Source organism: Octopus bimaculoides, chromosome 14 (assembly GCF_046866305.1).
Source record: "Octopus bimaculoides isolate indiv1 chromosome 14, ASM4686630v1, whole genome shotgun sequence".
Classification (NCBI taxonomy): domain Eukaryota; kingdom Metazoa; phylum Mollusca; class Cephalopoda; order Octopoda; family Octopodidae; genus Octopus; species Octopus bimaculoides.
The window spans coordinates 18,438,284-18,459,997 of NC_142941.1; the positions used below are offsets into that span (position 1 = coordinate 18,438,284).

The 21,714-nt window shown below is 38.1% G+C and overlaps 1 protein-coding gene and 1 non-coding gene across 5 annotated transcripts in view; one reads left to right on the forward strand and one right to left on the reverse strand.

Moving 5' to 3' along the window:
- LOC106877636 (enolase 4) overlaps window positions 1-21,714 on the reverse strand; it is a 230,540-nt gene that overhangs the window by 87,394 nt on the left and 121,432 nt on the right. The window lies entirely within an intron of this gene.
- On the forward strand, window positions 13,202-13,304 carry LOC128249459 (U6 spliceosomal RNA). Its single transcript, XR_008265580.1, has one exon. It is a non-coding gene; the product is annotated as a U6 spliceosomal RNA (small nuclear RNA).

Below are 21,714 nucleotides of genomic sequence, written 5' to 3' on the forward strand. Positions count from 1 at the left end.
AATATCCATAATCTCAGTTCATTGTACTTGGGAATTCAGCAGGAAAGTCTAATGACAGTTGCTTCTGATAGGACCCTGAGGAGAAGGCTCCTGGGGACTCCACTCTCACAACCCTCCCAGGAATAGTGGAAAGAGAAATATGGATAGATGAGTGGATGGGTTATTGAAGGCATTCATCATCATCATTATTTAGCAGCCATTTTCCATGCTGGCATGGGTTAGATGGTTTGACTGGAACTAGTAAGCTGGATTCAATCTGTTTTGGCTTGGTTTCTATGGCTGGATGCTCTTCCTAATGCCAATCACTTCATAGAGTGTACCAGGTGCCTTTTATGTGTCACCAGCACAGTTGGCTTTTATATGTCACTGGCATGGGTGCCTTTTGCATGTCACTGGCACAGGTGCATATTACGTGTTACTAGCATGGGTACCTTTTACTGTCATTGGCAAAGGTGCCTATTATATGTCATAGGAAAAGGTGCCTCTTATTATTATTATTATTGAGGAGGCGAGCTGGCAGAATCGTTAACATGCTGGATGAAATACTTAGCAGTTTTTCACCCGTTGCTGTGGTCTGAGCTCAAATTCCACCAAGGTAACTTTGCCTTTCATCCTTTCGGGGTTGATAAATCAAGTAGCAGTGAAACATTAGGGGTCAATGTAATCGACTAATCCCCTCCCTCCAAATTTCAGACCTTGTATCTTTAGTAGAAAGGATTATTATTATCATCATTTTTGTTTTAGTCAAAGCTCTTTCATCAAACATTCTGTAACCTCTTCAACAACTCTTTATCCCACATGTCTCCTTTTGTTCTGCTTAATCTATTTTGTCTTTCTATGGTATGTATCCTTAGCTATGCAGTCATTTGCATGTATGTGTGTGCATGCATGTGTGTGTTGCATGTATGTGTGTTTTGTGTGCATGTATATGAATTTGCTTACTACACTGTTTGTACCCGTGTCTTCTATCTAGTTATTTTATTTATTTGGTTATTTTCTTATTTATTTGTTGCTGTTTTTTCTTTTTCATTTGGTCTTTAGTATGTGTACATGTAGAGGAAACACATGGGGTAAAAGAATCATTGAAGAGGTCACAGGGTATGTGACAAAGCTTTGACAAAGAAACTAAAATAATAATAATAATAATAATAATAATAATAATAATAATAATAATAATAATAATAATAATAATAATAATAATAATAATAATAACAAAACACCAGGACTTACAAATATATATAACATACAGAAAATTGCACTACTGGGCATTGCACACATCCTACGCAAAACACTTTCAATACAGTAACCATAAGAGCATCACAGCAAACCACAGCACATACCCAAGGCACACAGAGCTGCGCTTGGTAGTGAAGTGAAAGCACATTATAAAAATAAAACTACTGAATAATAATAATAATAATAATAATAATAATAATAATAATAATAATAATAATAATAATAATAATAATAATAATAATAATAATAATAATAATAATAATAATAATAATAATGATAATAATAATAATAATAATAATAATAATAATAATGATAAAGCAGAAGTGAAAACCAAGTAAAGAGTGTGTGTGTGTTTAATTGGCAAAATATGACCATCCCCAAGTATAACAAAATCTTTTTCCTATTTATGTAAATTTTTTTCAATGTTATTTAAATTAACATGAAAAATATTGTATCATAGTGTTTATAGGATTTTGGGGGATTTTTTAGAGCTCTATTGTTCTTTTGCTTACTGTTTTTGAAATTTGAATAAATTTTACCTCATTGACAATGGAGTGCCAATTAAAAGAAAAAAAAAGAAAAAAGAAACAAATTTATTTGACAGCCCTATACATGTACAACCCTCTCGCACCAGTCCATTAATGAAATAGATACACAGAGGCCTCTTCACACTGACACTAACTTTACCATGTGTAAATGATGGCTTGAAACTTCTGAAAGTATGATTCTTCACATAATATGATCTTTTGTTATGTAGTTTTTACCAAGGTGAAGTATTTTCTTATCACTTATCTACTTGACTCTCTGTTTATGACATGCAAATCTCTTGTGGAATTTGGAAAATTAGGTTTTTCTTTTCATTTGTCATAAATTGCTATCAACAAACTATATTCTGTCTGTTTCCACTGAAAGAAATGGTAGCGTACTTCAAGAGTATTTACCACTGTTGTGAGCACATTAATTGCTGTTATCTTTACAGTCAAGATAAGGTAATTGTAGAAGACATCGGTAATATAAATTGTCATTTGAGAAGTACAACCATAACAGAAATCATGTTAGTTTTTGACAATGATAAGCTATTTCTATATGTCCTCTAGTGTGTGTGAATGTAAGTATATGTATGTGTGTATGTGTATGCAGGAGTGTATCTTCATACATATTAATATTTGTATATATATATATATATATATATATATATATATATATATATATATATATACATATGCATACAAGAATAGATATATATGCACACACACACATATATACATATACATATATATAAGTGCATGTGCCCATATGCGCACATATATATATATATCCATATGTACATATACATTCTTACAAACATATACATGTGTATTCATACTCATATTTATTCATACACACACACACACACTCACACGTACATATTTAAACACCACACACTCATATCCATACACGTTGCACACTGTTAACCGCTGAAAATTAATCCAGTTTCAACATCAAGACATGTTGAAGTGAGTTATTTAAGACAACAGACAATATACCAAGTTGTGTTCATCAACACAGAAAAGCAACATATAACAAGGCAACCAAAAATCATACATTTGAAAGCGATTGGATGTAGGTTGCATGGTCTAGATTGCTTCTCCTTTTTTGTGCTGTGTTTTTATATTTACTTCAGAAAGAGTGCATTGCATCTCTAATATTCTTTATGTAGAAGAAAGAAGTGCTAAGAATGTGTTGAGTTGAGTAAGTGCTGTTTATATTTTCTTGTAATAAAAGTAGTATTGTAGCAACAGAGTGTTGTTACTGTGAAGGTGGTTAGGGTAATTAGCTCACAATCATAAGATGGTGAGTTCGATTCCAGGTGATACATTGTACCCTTGAGAAAGACTCTTTATTTCACACTGCTCCGGTCCAGTCAGCTGGCAAAAACTGAGTTGTACCTGTAATTCAAAGTGCTAGCCTTCTCACATTCTGTGTCACACTGAATCTCTCTGAGAACTAACTACATTAAGAGTATGCATGTCTGTGGAGCGTTCAGCCACTTGCATGTTAATTTCATGAGCAAGCTGTTCAATTGATCAGATCAACTGTAACCTTCATTGTCATAACTGTAACATTCATTGTCAGTCTTTAATGTCATTACTTCAAATTCTGCATAGTTTTAAACACATTCCAGAATTGAACTGCCAGTTGTCATTATTTAGCCTCAGGCAGGACATTGGATGAGCAGAATTGGTTGAGTGTTGGACAAAATGCTTTGTAACATTTAGTTTTGCTTCTTTAAGTTCTAAGTTCATATTCTGCCAAGATCGACTTTCCTCCTGGGTTAATGGTATCAACTAACCCCTTTCTTTCAAAAACTGTTTTGGACTTGATAAAATAAGCACCAGTTGAGCATTGGGGTCGATGTAATCAACTTACTCCCTCTCCCAAAATTGCTGGCCTTGTGCCAAAATTTGAAACCAATATTTCCATCCACATTATGTATGCATTAGTTTGATCTCTGATCATCATAAGAATATGTACACAGCACCAAGCTGGATTCAAACTAGTAACCTTTATTTCTAAACTAAGGCTGCATTTCTTCTCTAAATCTGCAGATTCACTCATATGAAGAATATCAATGGTATACTGGAGTTCCTGTATGCCTGTAGAAATATAATAAACAGGAACATGCAGAGGACTGACCTAACCTATATGCTAAATTTGTCACTGAATCCACGGCAGAATTTTCAACTTGCTGACAGTACTCTTGTACATAGCCTTCACAAACCTCTCAAACCATTCATCTATCCCAAGTTTCAATAGCAAACATCAGAATACAAGGCATGAAACTGCCAAAGGCCTTCTCCAAATCACTAAATGCTATATATATATATATATATATATATATATATATATATATATATATATATATAATTCTTATGAACTTTGTACTTCTATATATAAACCCGGTTGGCAAAATAACATGGTTTGTCATAAACACCTGTACTTTGGATTTTTTCTTTTTTTTTTTTTGTCACTTTAGCTACGAATTAAATTAATGAATTCAACGGGATACACTGTCTGCAAGTAGTTGGGTTCAGCATATTATCCTCCATTTTCTAATTGATATATATATATATATATATAGTGGCTTTCTCCCTGTTGTTGTCTCACTAGTAAAAGAATATTGGTAGTAGCTCTTTGTGGCACAAAACTCAATTGTGACTTTTCTAGATTAATTCTCTTCTTAATTAGTTGTACTCTTTCAGTAACTGTCATAACCTGGGCCAAGTATTTGATGGTGCTTCTGTAGCTCCCCTTCTTCAGTGTAACTCTTATGCATCTGAAGCAGCTGACTGTGTTAGTGTTATGCTAGTTATTGGTTATGGCATCTATTCTTTATAACTTGATTGATGTAAGTCACTAATACATGATCAACTCAGCCAAATATTTTAAGCATCTTAGCAATGACTATGTCTGATGGTCCAGCTGCCTTCACAAGCACACACATATACAGGGGTTGGACAAAATAATGGAAACACCTAGCATCTATAAAACCATCAAAAGCTTGTTTATTTTTATGCTTTTTGATTTATTATTAGTGTTGCTAAATATGTTTTGCTAAAATTGTTGTTTCTTTTCAGATATCATCAGAAAAAGGTAATTAAAATTCATTAAAATGACAGATCTATCGGACTTTCAAAGAGGTCAAATTGTTGGTGCTTGTGTGGCAGGCACTAGCGTAATGAAAACAGCCAAAATGTTTGGTGTATGAAGAAGTACTGTCTTGAAAGTAATGACAGCTTTTGAGAAAGAGGGAAAAAGGTCCTCGTTGAAACAAAACTCCGAAAGTAAACCAAAACTTTGAGATAGGGACTTTCAGACTCTTATGCAAATTGTTAGAAAGGATCACAAAAGTACAGCTCACAAAATGACTGCAGAGCTTAACGACCACCTCGAGAACCCAGTTTCCACAAAAACTGTTCACTGGGAGCTGCACAAAGCCAGATTTCATGGGAGGGCTGCAATCAGAAAACCACTACTTTCAAAAACAAACGTTGCAAAGCATTTGCAGTGGAGTAAAAACCTATAGAATTGGTCCCTAGAGCAGTGGAAGAATGTTATTTTCTCTGATGAGTCATCCTTTATGTTATTTCTGACCACTGGCTGAGTATATGTGTGGAGACAGACAAAAGAAGCATTTCACCCAGACTGCCTTCTTCCAATTGTTAAACATGGAAGAGGATCTGTGATGATCGGGGGGGGGGGGGGCTATATCTTGGAAATTTGCTGGCCCAATGGTTTCCCTTCATGGCAGAATTAATAGTCAAGACTATTTAAGCATTTTATCTGATCAATTTCATCCTATGGTTGCAGAACTGTTTCCGGAGGGAAACGCAATCTTTCAGGATGATAATGCACCAATTCATACAGCTAAAGTTGTTACTGAATGGCATGAGGAACATTCAAGTGAAGTTCAACATCTTATCTGGCCACCACAGTCCTCTCAATATTATTGAACATTTATGGTGCATTTTAGAAAAGCAAGTAAGGAGTCGATATCCCCCACCATCATCACTACAAGAACTGGAGACTGTTTTAGCTGAAGAATGGACAAAAATTCCTTTGGAAACAATTCAAACTTTGTATGAGTCCATACCTCATAGAATTCAAGCTGTAATTACTGCCAAAGGCGGTCCTATCCCATATTAAAATAAATTTGTTTGAAATTTTAAAGTGTTTCCATTATTTTGTCCAACCCCTGTATATGTTCACATATACATACATATACATAAATGTGTGTATATATATATATATATATATATATATATATATATATATCTGCATGTATGTACATGTATCAAACCATATATGCTAACTAGAATTTTATCATGCATGCCTCTTACATTGAAATTGTCTCAGCTTACATGCAGTTTGCTCAATATCTTCCTCATCATCACCACCACCATCATCATCACCACCATCATCATCATCATCATCATCAACATAGTATAAAACAAACAAAAGAACCTTTGGTTATATAACTCTCTTTCTCTCTCCCTCTCTCTCTCCGTCTCTCTCTGTGTCACTGCATATCATTTTAAAATCAGTTGTAAAATGTCAGGAATTATTTAAATAATTTCGTTAAGGTCAGGAAATCCACCATAAATAATACAAGTGTGATTGTAAACACCGTATGAGAAATACCTTAGTATTTAATCTGTAGTTCCTCACGCAGCAGCCCTCCAAAACAGAATATGCTCTTTTACTTGCTTCAGTCATTTGACTGCAGCCATGCTGGAGCACCGCCTTTAGTCGAGCAAATCGACCCCGGGAATTATTCTTTGTAAGCCTAATACTTATTCTATCGGTCTCTTTTGTCAAACCGCTAAGTGACGGGGACATAAACACACCAGCATCGGTTGTCAAGCAATGCTAGGGGGACAAACACAGACACACAAACACACACACACACACATATATATATACATATATACGACGGGCTTCTTTCAGTTTCCGTCTACCAAATCCACTCACAAGGCTTTGGTCAGCCTGAGGCTATAGTAGAAGACACTTGCCCAAGGTGCCATGCAGTGGGACTGAACCTGGAACCATGTGGTTGGTAAGCAAGCTACTTCCCACACAGCCATTCCTGCGCCTATAAATAAATTTTAAAACTTAAATTTAAAAAGGAAATAGTTGAAAATGAATCAGGAACTCACTAACCGTAAAAGAACCCAAACTAAAATCAAATGACCTCATTCCACAATAGAAAGTAGCAATGAGATCCAGTAATAGATAGCTTTTGCTGACTTTATACAACATGTGGCTTAGTGGTTGGTGCATTCAGCTTACGATCATAAAGTCAAAGGTCAAAGGTCATGAATTTGAATCTTGTTGGTGTGTCGGGGTCTTAAGCAAGACTCTTTATTTCACATTGCTCCAGTTCATTCAACTGGCAAAAATGAGTAGTAGTTCAATGACGTTAGTTAGCTTCTTGAGTCATAATGACTCAGGCTAGTTTCCCAGTTTCATGGCATATATATTCCCCACCTGGATGAGACGCTGGTTCACCACAGGATTACTCATTCTTGTCAGCCGAGTGGACTGGAGCAATGTGAAATGAAGTGTTTTGCTCAAGAACACAACATGTTGCCTGGTCCAGGAATCGAAACCACAATCTTGTGATCACGAGTCCCATACCCTAACCACTAAGCCACATGCCTCCACATAGTAGTTCAATGGACCAGCCTGGTCACATTTGGTGTGGCATGCTGAATCTCCCTGGGAATTATGTTAAGGGTATGCATGTCTGTGGAGTGATCAATTACTTGCATGTTAATTCCACAAGCAGGTAGCGTCGTTGATCAAATCAACTGGGACTCTTATCATCATAAGTAACAGAGTGCCCAGCCACAAACACAAGTAAATATTTGTGTACTCTGGTCAAAATGATATTAAAAAAATAAGGGTTACTTTGGTATAATGGTAGAAAATTTGTCATGACCACAGAAGATGGGGGCTTGAGTCCTACAGGCAGCTTTTGACTTTTTCCCCCAATGGTGCTCCAGTATGACTACAGCCATATGGTTGGAATGTATAAAAGAAATGTCTATCTTAGTGTGTATGAATATGTGCATGTATGTGTGTGGGTTCACCTGTACTCATAACAATTTTTGTATACATATATATATATATATATATACACACACATACACACATGTACATACATGCTCGTGGCTCCTCAGCCTTTTGGCTAAGAGCAGAATATAGTATATACATGCTCAAATACACAATCTGGCTCATTATAAGCAATGTGAAACCAAACCCAAGTCACCTCTAAATAATGATCTACTGCATTAGCATAAACTAATGAAGGATCTTCTATACGGGTACTCATTCTGCTAAAAATAGCAGTCAAATCTCTCCCAAATCACACAATAGCGTCTTTAGAAAGAAAAAGAGAGCTCATCACATGCTTGCAAAAATAAGGTGGGTTGGTCATGGCTGAAAATCCTTTGATCACAGGTCTGCTTCATCAAAGCTGATTGTGGACTAAAGGATAGCAACAATAACAATAGCATACCAACTATACAATAATGATGTCATCGTCATCATCATCATTATCCATTTTCATTTAATATCTTTTTCCCATGCTGGTATGCATTGGACAGTTTGACAGAAGCTGGTGAGCTAGAAGACTATACCAAGCTCCAATGTCTTCTTTGCAATGGTTTCTACTACTAAATACTTCTTCCTAATGCCAACTATTTTACAGAATATACTATGTGCTTTCTACATGGCATTGGCACCAATGATGTCACCAAGTTGTTGTTGTTGTTGGCATTCCGTCGCTTACGACGTCGAGGGTTCCAGTTGATCCAACCAATGGAACAGCTTGCTCGTGAAATTAACGTGCAAGTGGCTGAGCACTCCACAGACACGTGTACCCTTAACGTAGTTCTCGGGGATATTTAGCGTGACACAGTGTGACAAGGCTGACCCTTTGAATTACAGGTACAACAGAAACAGGAAGTAAGAGTGAGAGAAAGTTGTGGTGGAAGAGTACAGCAAGGTTCGCCACTACCCCCTGCCGGAGCCTCGTGGAGCTTTTAGGCGTTTTCGCTCAATAAACACTCACAACGCCCGGTCTGGGAATCAAAACCACAATCCTATGACCGCGAGTCCGCTGCCCTAACCACTGGGCCATTGCGCCTCCACTGTCACCAAGTAATTCACTCAAATTTGTCTGTATCATCTGGATAAAAAGAAAGGACACATTCATTGGTTCATGTAGTCCGGGGTACACTGTGCAGTGTCTCTGAATAAAATCAAGTGTGTTGGTCACAGGTGGAATGTCTTTGATTATGGGTCTCTTTAATAAGAGTTGACTTCTGACTAAAATGTGACAATAGCAATTGTATTGGTACCTCTCATCTCTGAGTGAGGAGTAGTATTGAGGGAGGTGGCTATATTCCAGGTGACAAGCAGTTATATAATGACCAACTACAGGTAGTAAGCTACTAAATTCTTATATTCTCTTGATTTCCTGTAAGTCAAACCACCTCATCATCCCATAAGACAAAATGGAAAAAGCATTGCCCCAAAGGATGGCAAGGAAGATGCACTGGAACATCCACTCTGACTCATGGGCTCACACTTGCAGACAACCATCTCCACCCTGATAGCGGTGAGCAGGGATATGGTCCAGGGGCTGAGAACATCGGAAGTCTCCACTACCACAGGCTTGACCATAAACTTGTCAGAGAACAACCAATACTTTGACCGTTTGCTCTTCTCAGCCTGATGAGCAGCAGAGCCTGGGCTGGTAGCTGAACACACCAGACTGCTGCTGGAGGTGTCACACCATGTAGCTCTCCCAAATAAGGAGCATACTGCCATAGAACAGGAAAACTGTCATATAGTCAAGCCTTTTGCTGTCCCCTCAGTCTAACCCAACTGGCTCGAGCTGGGAAGGGAAGCTTGTGGTTTTACGATTTTGTTAAGGACAGTGTGGCACAGAAGGTAGCCAGCATTTTAGGGGCATGACAATGGGTGGAGGCTGAAAGAATCCATAGTGAATTCACAGCAGCATTCATGAGGTTCACAGATCTAGAGAGGCCAAGCCTCCATGGAAATGCCAAAGTGCAGACAATCGCTATCAAGCTGAGTGCCAGTCACAAGTGATGGCACCATATTGAGCCAGGCTCTGCTGTGAGGCTCAGAGGCTGAGCAGAAATATGCAAGATGGCACCCGTCAAGTCAATGCACTAACTTGTCCAAGATCAAAGGTTAAAGTTTGAGAGAGAGAGAGGGGGGAGCAGGTGTAATGTTGTAGAGGAGATACATGGTTGCTTCAGTTGGAAAATAGAGAAGATGGTGGTAAAGATGTGTCAGGGCATTCTCTCTTCATAATGGAAAGATAGTTGCACATTTTCAGCATTTATTGTACCTGTGCATCTTCCACACACCAAAGGTATTTTCCCTGTTAACCTACCTCTGATATTGCTGCACCTCTTATATGTCCAAAGCTTACACTGGGTGCATCTTATGGAGTTTCTACCTACACCTTTTCTACAGATCAAGCAGGGCCATCTACCTTAAGGGATTTTTGATTTGTCTGCCTTCCTACTTACTAAGACTTTGGTTTTTGCTAGATTAACTCTAAGGCCCTTTGATTTTAGACCTTGCTTCCATACCTGGAACTTCTCTCATTCAGGTAGTGATTCAGCTATAAGAGCAAGGTCATCAACATAGATGAGATCCCAGGGAAAGTCTGTCTTGAATTCCTCTGTTATTGCCTGGAGGACTATGATTAACAAGAGGAGGCTGAGCACCGATCCTTGGTAAACCCCAACTTGTACCCTGAAGTCTTGGCTGTACTCATTGTCAACCCTCACCTTACTGATAGCATCCTTGTACATAGCTTGTACAGCTCTCACCAACCACTCGTCTATCCCTAGTTTCTGCATTGACCACCAGATAAGGGATCAGGAGACCCCTGTCAAAGGCTTTCTCCAAGTCAACAAAAGCCAAGTACAGAGGCTTATCTTTGGTTATCTATTTCTCCTGCAGCTGCCTTACCAGAAATATAACATCAGGGGTGCTTTTCCCTGGCACAAAACCAAACTATAAATATCTTTTATCTTTTACTTGTTTCAGTCACTTGACTGTGGCCATGCTGGGGCACCACCTTGAAGGCTTTTTGTCAAACAAATTGATGCCAGCACTTATTTTTTGAAGCCTAGCATTTGTTCAATCATTATTTTTTGCTGAATCGCTAAGTTATGGGGATGTAAACACACCAACACCACTTGTCATGTGGTGGTGGGACACACACACACACACACACACACACACACACATATGAAAGGCTTCTTTCAGTTTCCATCTACCAAGTACACTCACAAAACTTTGGTTGACCTGAAACTATAATAGAAGAAACTATAATATCTAAGTGCCACACAGTAGAACTGAACCTGGTACCATCTGCCTGGGAAGCAAGTATCTTACCACATAGCCATGCCTGCATATACACATATATTCTTTTCGATTGCTGCATGAGGAAGCACTGATAAAATATTGAGGGAAGTATCCTATAAGAGGTGTTTCTCATACTCTGTTTACAATCGCTAGTATTATTTACGGTGGGTTTCCTGACCTTAAAGAATTTATTTAAATAATTTCTGACATTTTACAACTGATTTTAAAAAGAGATACAGTCACAGACAGAGAAAGAAATGCGGCTTAAGGTTCTTTTCTGTCTGCTGATTTTATGCTATTGATGATGATGATGGTGATGAGGAGGAGGAGGTGATGATGGAAGAAAAAGATATTGCGCACTTGATATGTAAGCTGAAACTGTTTCAATACAAGAGGAGTGCATAATAAAATTCTAGTTAGGTGTATCTGGCATGACACAAACATACACATCCCCACCCACATACACACATATGTATGTATATCTGTACATACATACATACATACATACATACATACATACATACACACACACACACACACACACACATACATACATACATACATACATACATATATATATATATGCATGTATGCATACATGAGTGTATGTATTCAAGCAATTTCCGATATTTCAAGTTACAGAGATGCATATAATTGCTTCATATGCTATAAGACATACCCACACACATGTATATCCTCATATCCATAACCACATCACCTCCACCTACCCAGCTAACTCTCTCTTTTCTTGTCTGTTATGTGCAAAATTATGCAACTGGTTAGCTGGTATGTTGACCTCACTGGTTTCACCTATCTTGGCGGGGACCCTCTTTGCAGCCCTCCAAGGTAGCCGGGAATACTGTTAACATTCCATGACAACTACATAGACCTCATCACGACAACTGACAATTTGCAGAAAAACTATGTGAGGATGGAATTCTCGAGAATAGATGTTCTAGGGAAAGAAGGACTCAATGTAGTGCTGTTGTGCTGGAGCCTAGAGCTGTGGAAACAATACGAATGAAAGGAGGAAAGATGAGCAGAGATGTCGTAAGAGCAGTAAGCTCTGAGAAGCAGAGGTTAAATAGGTAGAGGTAGAAAAGGCAGATAAAAAAGACAGTGCATCTGTGAACCATACATGCATACACACAAATGTATACTTGAAATACACATACATGCAAAGTCATGTGCACACACAAAGAAGCAATTTTCTTCATTACAAGCAACATAAAACCTTAACAAGCTAATAGGCCTAATGAAGCCTGCATAATTCGAAATACATATGCACACATATCTTCCATACACTTTTAAACATTTATACACACACACACACACACCTACAGAAGCAACTTTCTTCAATACAAACAATGTAAAACCATAGAGACATGTTGCACAACAGAGCTTGTATAAATATTGCACAAAGACACACACACACACACACACACACACACACACACACACACGCACGCACATGTTCATAAGCACGTAGACAGAAGCAACTTTCTTCACTCCTAACAACATCATAAAACTACACAGCTGCTTTGCATACCACAAAACTCCTACACATATTCTTGCCTGTGCGGGTACCATTCTGAATTTACAATATTTATTCCTGTTTCATCTCTGCCTCACCCCCACCCTCACACAACAAAACATTCAACTCCATAATGTCTATAAGTATATACAATCACAGAAAAAATGTAGCTAATACAAAAAAACAGCAGAAATATCAGCCTTCACCATCATAATGTCAGTGGAATTTCTTGAATAAATACCTGTTTAAATCTTTCAAAAGTATACATACTCAGCCATGTAATGGCCATACACATAAATCATTGATGTCAACCAAAAAAATATTCAATGATGATGTGTATCAAAATGATGGTTTCAAGTTTTGGCACAAGACCAGCAATTTCAGGAAGCAGGGTTAGTTGAACGTATTGATGTCCCAGTATTCATGGCACTTATTTTATCAATCTCCAAAAGATGAAAGGCAAAGTCAATTCCATTGTTTCAGCAATACATACACCAAAATTGGAATGGTACAGAGAAGAGTAGCTTGGCCTCTGTACAAGGATGACATGCAAATTTGTGAAGCATTCCATATTTTACTTAACGGAGGTGCATCAGTATGGCCGCAGCTCTCAAGCTGAAACTAGTTAAAGAGTTAAAGAGCCAGAAGAAATGCCACTAAGCATTTTGTTCAACGCACCAACAATCATGGCAGCTTGCCAATAATAATAATAATTATCCTTTGTACTATAGGCACAAGGCCTGAAATTTTGGGAGAAGGGTTAAGTTGATTACATCAGCCCCAGTACTTATTTCATCAACCCCAAGAGGATGAAAGGCAAAGTCGACTTCAACAGAATTTGAATTCAGAATGTAAAGACAGACAAAATAATGATGATGATGCTGATGATGATGATGATTTCAAATTTTGGCACAAGTCCAGAAATTTCAGGGTGGGGGATAATCAATTATATTGAACACCAGCTCTCGATTGATACTTATATTATTGACCCTGAAAAGAGGAAAGGCAAAGTTGACCTTGGTGAAATTTGAACTCAGAATGTAAAGACAGATGAAATGCAGCTAAGCATCTTGCTCAGTGTGCTAATGGTTCCCCCAGCTTCCCACTTTAATAATAATGATAATAACCCCAGTAATTGACTCAAGTTGCTCTTTGAGTCTTTGCCATCTGATCTCTGCCTCTTAACATCTGTTATTTCCTATCAGATCTGTTTCCTTGATGACATGCAGCCACTTTGGGTAGTCCTTGACGATTGTCTCCCAAGTATTTGGGTCAATGGGGCAGTGGAGGAGAGTGGCCTTGAGCTGGTCCCGGAAACAAAATTTGGGGACTCTGTGTGGTAAGGTATCTGAGACCAACTCAGCAAGGAGGAGTTGATGGGGGAGGTGCATTTGAGGCATATATATGATGTGTCCTGACCTATAGAAGCAGTGTCATGCTATCACAGTTTCAATGCTGGTCAGTCCAGCCTGGGGCAGAACATCTTCATTGGTAATTAGTATAGCCTCTCTGTTGAGTCCTCGTGATTGTGTGAAGTTTATGTTGTTGGAAACATTCAATTTTCATCAAGGTTCATCAATACAACACCCACATCTCACAGCCATTGAGGAGAGTGGAAAGGACAATGGCTCAGAATACCATGATTTTCAATGGTTTAGGAAGACCTGTTTGAGAGTTTTCTGAAAGCCGTATGGGCTGCATTGATCCTATTCTCAATGCTTTTCTGAATGGTGCAATTGCTGGACAGGTAGCTTCTGAGGTATGGAAAAGTCTTTACACTTTCCAGGACAGTGCTGCATAGTCTTATGTCATTGGTGTTGGGGGGAGATTGGTTTTGAGTTGACCAAAGCTCAGCTTTCTAAATAGATTTGGTAGACAAACTAACAGATGCCTTGTGTGTGTGTGTGTGTGTGTGTGTGTGTGTGTGTGTGTGTGTGCGTGCGTGCATGACAGTTGTAAATGAGTATCCCCATAATGCAAGTGGTGTTCTTTGTTTCCAATATTCTGTGGAAATATGTCTGGTCATGAATAAATATTACTTTATGTGGAAACAGGTGAGAGTTGGCGACTTGTAGCTGTAGAAAATTGGCCTTGGATGTTAAAACAATGATTTCATTAAACTTTTACAAGGAAGAGGTTGACACTGACTTCAAAGTTTCATCTTGCTTGCCTTCATCAGACAGTCTGGTGAAGGTGAACAAACTTGACATAAAAACAAACATTAGTGTGTGTGTGTGTGTGTGTGTGTGTGTGTGTGTGTGTGTGTGTGTGTGTGTGTGTGTGTGTGTAAACCTTGACAAAAGTGACCTCACCTGTGTTTGTGCCATGTAAAAAGCACTCGTTAATCCACTCTACTGGGTGACTGGTTTTAGGAAGGGTATAAAAAACCCTGCCAAAACAGACAGAAGTCCGGTGCAGGCTTCCAGATGGTGAATGAAACGCCACTAAGCATTTTGTCTGGCATGCTAACAATTCTGCCAGCTTGCCAACTTTAATAATAATAATAATGGTTTAAAGACCAGCAGTTTTAGAGGGAGGGTTTTGTGGATTGCATCAATCCCAGTGGAACATATTTTGATTGACCTCAAAAGGATGAAAAGCAAAGTTAACCCAGCAGACTTTGAACTCAGAACATAAAAAGCTGGAAGAAATGCTGCTAAGCATTTTTTCCAACACACTAATGATTGTCTCATGACGCCAAGCTTCAAATTTGGATGAAAGGGTGTATGGCTGATTAAACCAACCCTAGTACTTGACTGGTAGTTTATTTTATTGACCATGGAAGGATGAAAGGCAAAGTAGGATTTGAACTCCAAACAAAGAGTCATAGCTAAACACAATAAAGTACTTTATACAATGCTCTAAATATATGATTAATCCACAGCCAAATAATACAAGGTCACAAGAAGCCAGCATGTCAGTGTGTGTATATGACAGAGTTTAAATGATTTAAGAGAAAAACTGTGACTACTGAGGACATGCAAAGACTTGAAAGAAATGAAGCCAGTATGCTCCACTGGATGGGTAATGTCAGTGTGCATGCATGACAGAGTGTAAGTAGTTTAAGGGGAGAACTGGGTATAAGAGGCATCAGATGTTGTGAGCAAGAGAGAAGACTGTGCAGGTATGGCCATATAATGCATATGGATGAGGACAGCTGCATAAGGAAGTGTCAATCTCTAATTGTGGAGGGAACCTGTGGAGAGGTAAACTCAGGAAGATGCAGGACAATGTGGTAAGAAAGGATGTTCAGATGCTGGGCCTCACTGAGGAAATGACAAGAGACTGAGACTTCTGGTGATTTGCAGCTTGCAAGAAGACACATCAAGCTAAGCAAAATCGCAGCCATCCATACATACAGGTATATCCTTTATGGCCATGCCCCACTCCCTCTTCCAGCCAAGAAGTCTTTGTCTTGCAGGTGCCAGTGCAATGTAAAATGCACTTGCACCAGTGTCATACATACTGCACTCATGCTGGTAGCATGAAAGGAGTACCCAGCACACTCTGTAAACTGACTGGCATGAGGAAGGGCATCCAGCCATAGAAACCAGGCTAAAACAAACAATTGAAACCTGGACAGCTCTCTGATTGGCCAGCTCCTGTCGAACCATCCAACATATGCCAGTATGGAGATGGACATTAAATGACCATGATGATGTGGAACAAGGGGTTCTGACAATCTAACTGATTCCAGCACTTGACTGCTTCTTATTTTACTGACCCAGGAAGGATGAAAGACAAAGTTCACCCTGGTGGGATTTGAACTCAGAGTGTAAAGGTAATGTAAATGCCACAAGACATTTTGTCTACCAATTCCGATACCCCTCTTACTTCAGTATGAGGGCTTAAATTCGTGAAAGAAGGGCTTTGCTTATCTAGTATTTATTTTATTGACTTGTATAATGAAAAGCATAACCAACTCTGGAAGATTTTTATTTACAATATAAAGAGATTGTAGTTTCAAATTTTAAAAAAATACATAAATCATTGATATTAATAAAGTTTTTGAAACATTGCTGGATGCAAGATCAGTGGTTCTTAACCAGGGTCCATATGGCCCTTGGGGATCCATATAAGATTTTGTTTTTAAAATTTATGTGCAATAAATTGTATAATACAGAAAATATTTTAACATTTTCTTAATACAATTCCTAATAATAATTAATTATAAAAATACAATAGGGTCTCTTTTAAAATATTGAGATAAACTGATTTTCAGCTTCTGGCAGCTGATCAAGCCAGGCTTAAAAAACATTATGCTAATGAGGCCTAATAAGACTGAAACAAACATGCATATAGATGCCACTTTGTCAACAAACATTCTACATACACAAATGTGCACAAACACACACACACACATACACAGAGGCTTTCTACCACTTCTGTCTACCAAATTTCCTCAGATGGCATTGGTTGGCTTGGGGCTCTAATAGAAGGCATTTTCCCGAGTTGCCACACAGCAAGAATGAGCTTGAAACTACACAAACTACATGTGCTTAAGAAGCAAACTTCTTAACCACACAGCCACGCTTGTATACCACCAATATATATATATATATATATATATATATATATATATATATATATATATATATACATACATATATATGTGTGTGTGTGTGTGTGTGTGTGTGCATGTGCGTGTGTGCATGGACTACTGTGCTCCGGTCTGCAGAGAGTACCAACAGGGTACTGTACTTGAATGAGTGAAATAACTGGAAGTAAAATAAGAGTTAGAGCTGTTATTACTAATAAACAACCAATAAACAACTGAAAAGGAAAAATGTGTGTGTGTGTGTGTGTATACTTGGAGAGCAATAAAGAGAGAAAAGGAAGAGAAGAAGGAGGTGACTGAGAACAAAGAAGTGTGCTGCAATGATGGGTAAAATGTTAGAATTCCACAACTAGACACAAATGTCAAGTAAATCTCTCTCTCTCTCTCTCTCTTTCTCTCTCTCTCTCTTTCTCTCTCTCTCTCTCTCTCTCTCTCTCTCTCTATATATATATATATATATATATATATATATATATATATTATTTCGCAAATTCTATCATGGTTAGAGAAAAACAAGAATGAAAACAAAAGAAGAATTGTTATTTTAGAAAGAAGAAAAACAGCCTGAAGGTGTTATTGTTGGTTAGCCATGAACAATAGTTGACTTGATCTTAAAATTAGCCACCTGTGTGGATTGTATGAGAAACCAAGAAATCTGCCATTAACTCTGGTAGGTTGTGTGAGTATTGGAATTTTATATTTAGCTAGGCTTGCTGGCAAAGAATATCTTATTTCAAAAATACACTCAAAGTGATATGTTTACAGGTAAAAAAAAAATGGAGTTGAAATGATAAATAGATAAACAGATACAGGAGAAAAGTGATGACCATACACTGTAAAAGAAAACAAAATGATTGAAGAAGTATAACAAAAGTTTCCGGAACACAAATTTATACAGGTGTGTGTGTGTGGTGTGTGTGTGGTGTGTGTGTGTGTGTGTGGTGTGGTGTGGTGTGTGTGTGTGCGTGTGTGTGCGTGTGTGTGTGTGTGTGTGTTTGTGTGTGTGTGTGTGTGTGTGTGTGTGTGTGTGTGTGTGTGTTATTATTCAGTTTTATTTCAGGGTTTCTTGACAATAGTCAAGCTGGTTCTAACTTGGATGCAAGACTTCATTTGAATTTCAACATCAACAGGGTATTTGTGCATGCATGTGCGTATGTGTGCAGTATTTGGAGCTGGTGCATGTGCAGATTTATATGTTTTGTTTTATGTATGTATTTTCATGCATATAGTTGCATGTCTAGACATGCACATATATACTTAAATGATAAACTTCTAGAAAGTTTTACAGATATTTACAGTTCCAGTGATGTCTTGGATCTATAGTCTTCAAATCAGCTTTCTGGTTTTGAGAAGCCTACTTTCTCAAGATTGGTACTTAGGCAGTGAGTTACATATCCCAGCACCTAAATAATTACAGGTATAATTCTGAACTTGTAATCTGAGTAAAGTAACTACAGATTTCTCAATAGCTTAGCATAGGTGTTTTCTTTTTCCCTGTTCTTAAAACTTATATGTGTGCTAATATATCCCAAATAGTCTTATGGTTTTATTTCTTGCATATGTGTAAGCATATGTGTAAGCATATGTGTGAACATGTGAGAATGTATATATATATATATGTATTCAAATGTGAGTATGCATGTATGTGCTATGAGGTAGTATCAAAAGGTTTCTGGACTAGTTATGTTTAATAAAAACATAACTTATTTACCCAAGTTTTAACATCATCTCTTTAAAAATAGTCCCCTTGTGCAGCAATACACCAGTCCCAGCATTCCTGCCACTTTGGGAATCCAACCTGGAAGTTGTTTCCCATAAGCGAGTCGAGGACCTTTTGTAATTTGCTTTGGATCTTGAGAATGGTGTTAAAACAGTGACCTTTGAGCAGCATTTTCATCTTGGGGAAGAGATGGAAGTCTGCAGGTGCTAAATCTGGTGAACAGAGCAAATGCAGAAGTGATACTACGTTGCTTTTGGTGAGAAACTCATAAGTGAGGAGAGCTCAGTGACAGGGCACATTGTTGTCACGAAGACTCCAATCCTTTGCAATCCACAGATCTGGTTACTTTTGCCGAATGTCCTCCCTCAAACACTTCAAAATGCTGCAGTAGAAACTCTTGATAATCTGGCTGTGGGGGACAAATTCTCGATGCACAACACCACATTTCCAGGGGTGACACTCATGGCAGATCTTCTAGATCGCTCATCATCTTTCAGGGATGTTCTTCCATTTTTGAAGTGCCATGCCGCTCAAAACATGCCTTGTCACCGTAAGCTTGCTAGAGCACAATGTTTCTTTAACAGATTTCCAAGTTTAAAGCAAAACTTCACATTGGCTCTTCATTCCAACTTTCTGTCCATGACAAAAATTGCAGACTATGGCATACATGTGATCACAAAGACACAAATTTCACAACTTGTGAGGTAAACACAGTGATGTCACTCAGCACACTGCCTCATGAAGGTCACTGCTAGCTCTCACTGTGCACACAGCCATGTGCTGCCATCTGCTGGTGTGCTACAGAACTAGTCCAGTAACTTTTTGATACCATCTTATGTAATATCTAAAGCAACCCTACAGCTGTATATTTTACACATGTGTCTCTCTACATGAGTGTGTGTTAGTGACTAAGTATGCATGTATGTACTGAACTTTCCAAAACCTCCTTAATTAGTTGCACTTTTTTTTTCTTGCTTTGATGTTAGAAACTGTGTCTTAGCATATGTGTACTTTTGTGAAGACAGGTGGCTTAGTGGTTAGGGTACTCAGCTCACAATCGTAAGGTCATGAGTTCAATATCCGGAGGCGTGTTGTGTTCTCGAGCAAAACACTTTATTTCACACTGCTCCAGTCCACTCAGCTGGCAAAAACAAGTTGTACCTGTATTTCAAAAAGTCAGCCTTGTCACAGTCTGTGTCGTGCTGAATCTCCCTGAGAACTACATTAAGGGTACACATATCTGTGGAGTGCTCAGCCACTTGCACATTAACTTCACGAATGGACTGTTCTGTTGATTAGATCAACTGGAACCCTCGTCCTTGGAATCAACAGTTCTAACATGTTTGAGATAACATATAACCATAACAATAGAGTAGCAGACAACCAAATAAGAAGTTAAGGAGTTTTTATCCTGTCACCAACACTATGGTGAATCCTTAGCTAAGATACATTACATTTCACTGGTTTGGTTCAGCTACCTGCAAATAGGTAACAGAAGGTAAGAAATATTCACTGCTATAAGCAGTGACAGCAATGTAAATTAGATGAGTATTTTGTTAGTTTGGGCCTCATTTAAGGTAATATGTTTTAGATATACAACATGAATATAATGTCTTTAATGGTGTCTCTACAACCTAATGTGTTATAGACCTTGTCATCATAAAACATTTACTGCCTTCTCTTAGAATTTTCTTTTTACTCTAAATTTTTTTCTGTTTTTGATCGGTAAATGTTATTTCCTATTTTGCTTGCTTCTATCTAGAAATCAAAGAAAATTACTATTATTTCCTTCAAACTTTGCTAGTAACAAAGGTCTTTCCACCCTGAGAGTAAAGGATAAACTATATGATGCATATGTTAGAATTACTATACTGCATGGTCATGAAATGTGAGCCTTGAATACATAAAATTTGTGAAAGCTATAAAGATATGATGCAAGCACCTGATGGATATATCATATTAGCGAGTATGAACACTGGAGTAGAAATGAACTGAGATAATCAGATGTTAGGTATAAGAGAGAATGCTGTATTAGTATAGGTATGTGATGTGTATAAAGAATGACTGCTGCATAAAGAAGTACTGAGCACTCCAAGTTAGTGAAACCTAGAAGAGGAAGACTAAGGAGGATTTGGGCATTGAAGAAGGTATGGCTGACCAGAAGATGCTGTATCTTACAGAAATGATGAAGGACTATGTTGATTGGTGATACACAGTGCTGCAGAAGACCCATCCACCCACAGAAATATTTGTACCCAGCCCCGCCAAGGTCAACTTTATTTTCCATCCTTTCAGGATCAATGAAATAAGCACTGCTTGAACACTGGGGACAATATAATCAACTCACACCCTTCCTCAAACTTGCTGGCCTTGTGCCAAAATTTTAAGCTAATATTTGTACCCTGCTAGACTTATATTTTCTTCCCCATCAACTCACATCCTTGACCCCCTCTCATTTAACCTATTTCTCACCCCCTTTTTCATACATCTCCTAATCACTTATAGCCTCCATTTCTCATCTCCCCACCACGTGTGCCATTTGCACTGTCCTTGTCACTTTGCCTACTGGCCCTTCAGGAGCCCTACATAGATAGGAGAGTGCATTTGGCCACAATCATTCCCCTGCTGTCCAATAAACACTGACTTCAGCTTACTGAGTGTGGCCAACTAACACTCTCCCTCCTCTGAAACACCTCTATTGCTACCCCT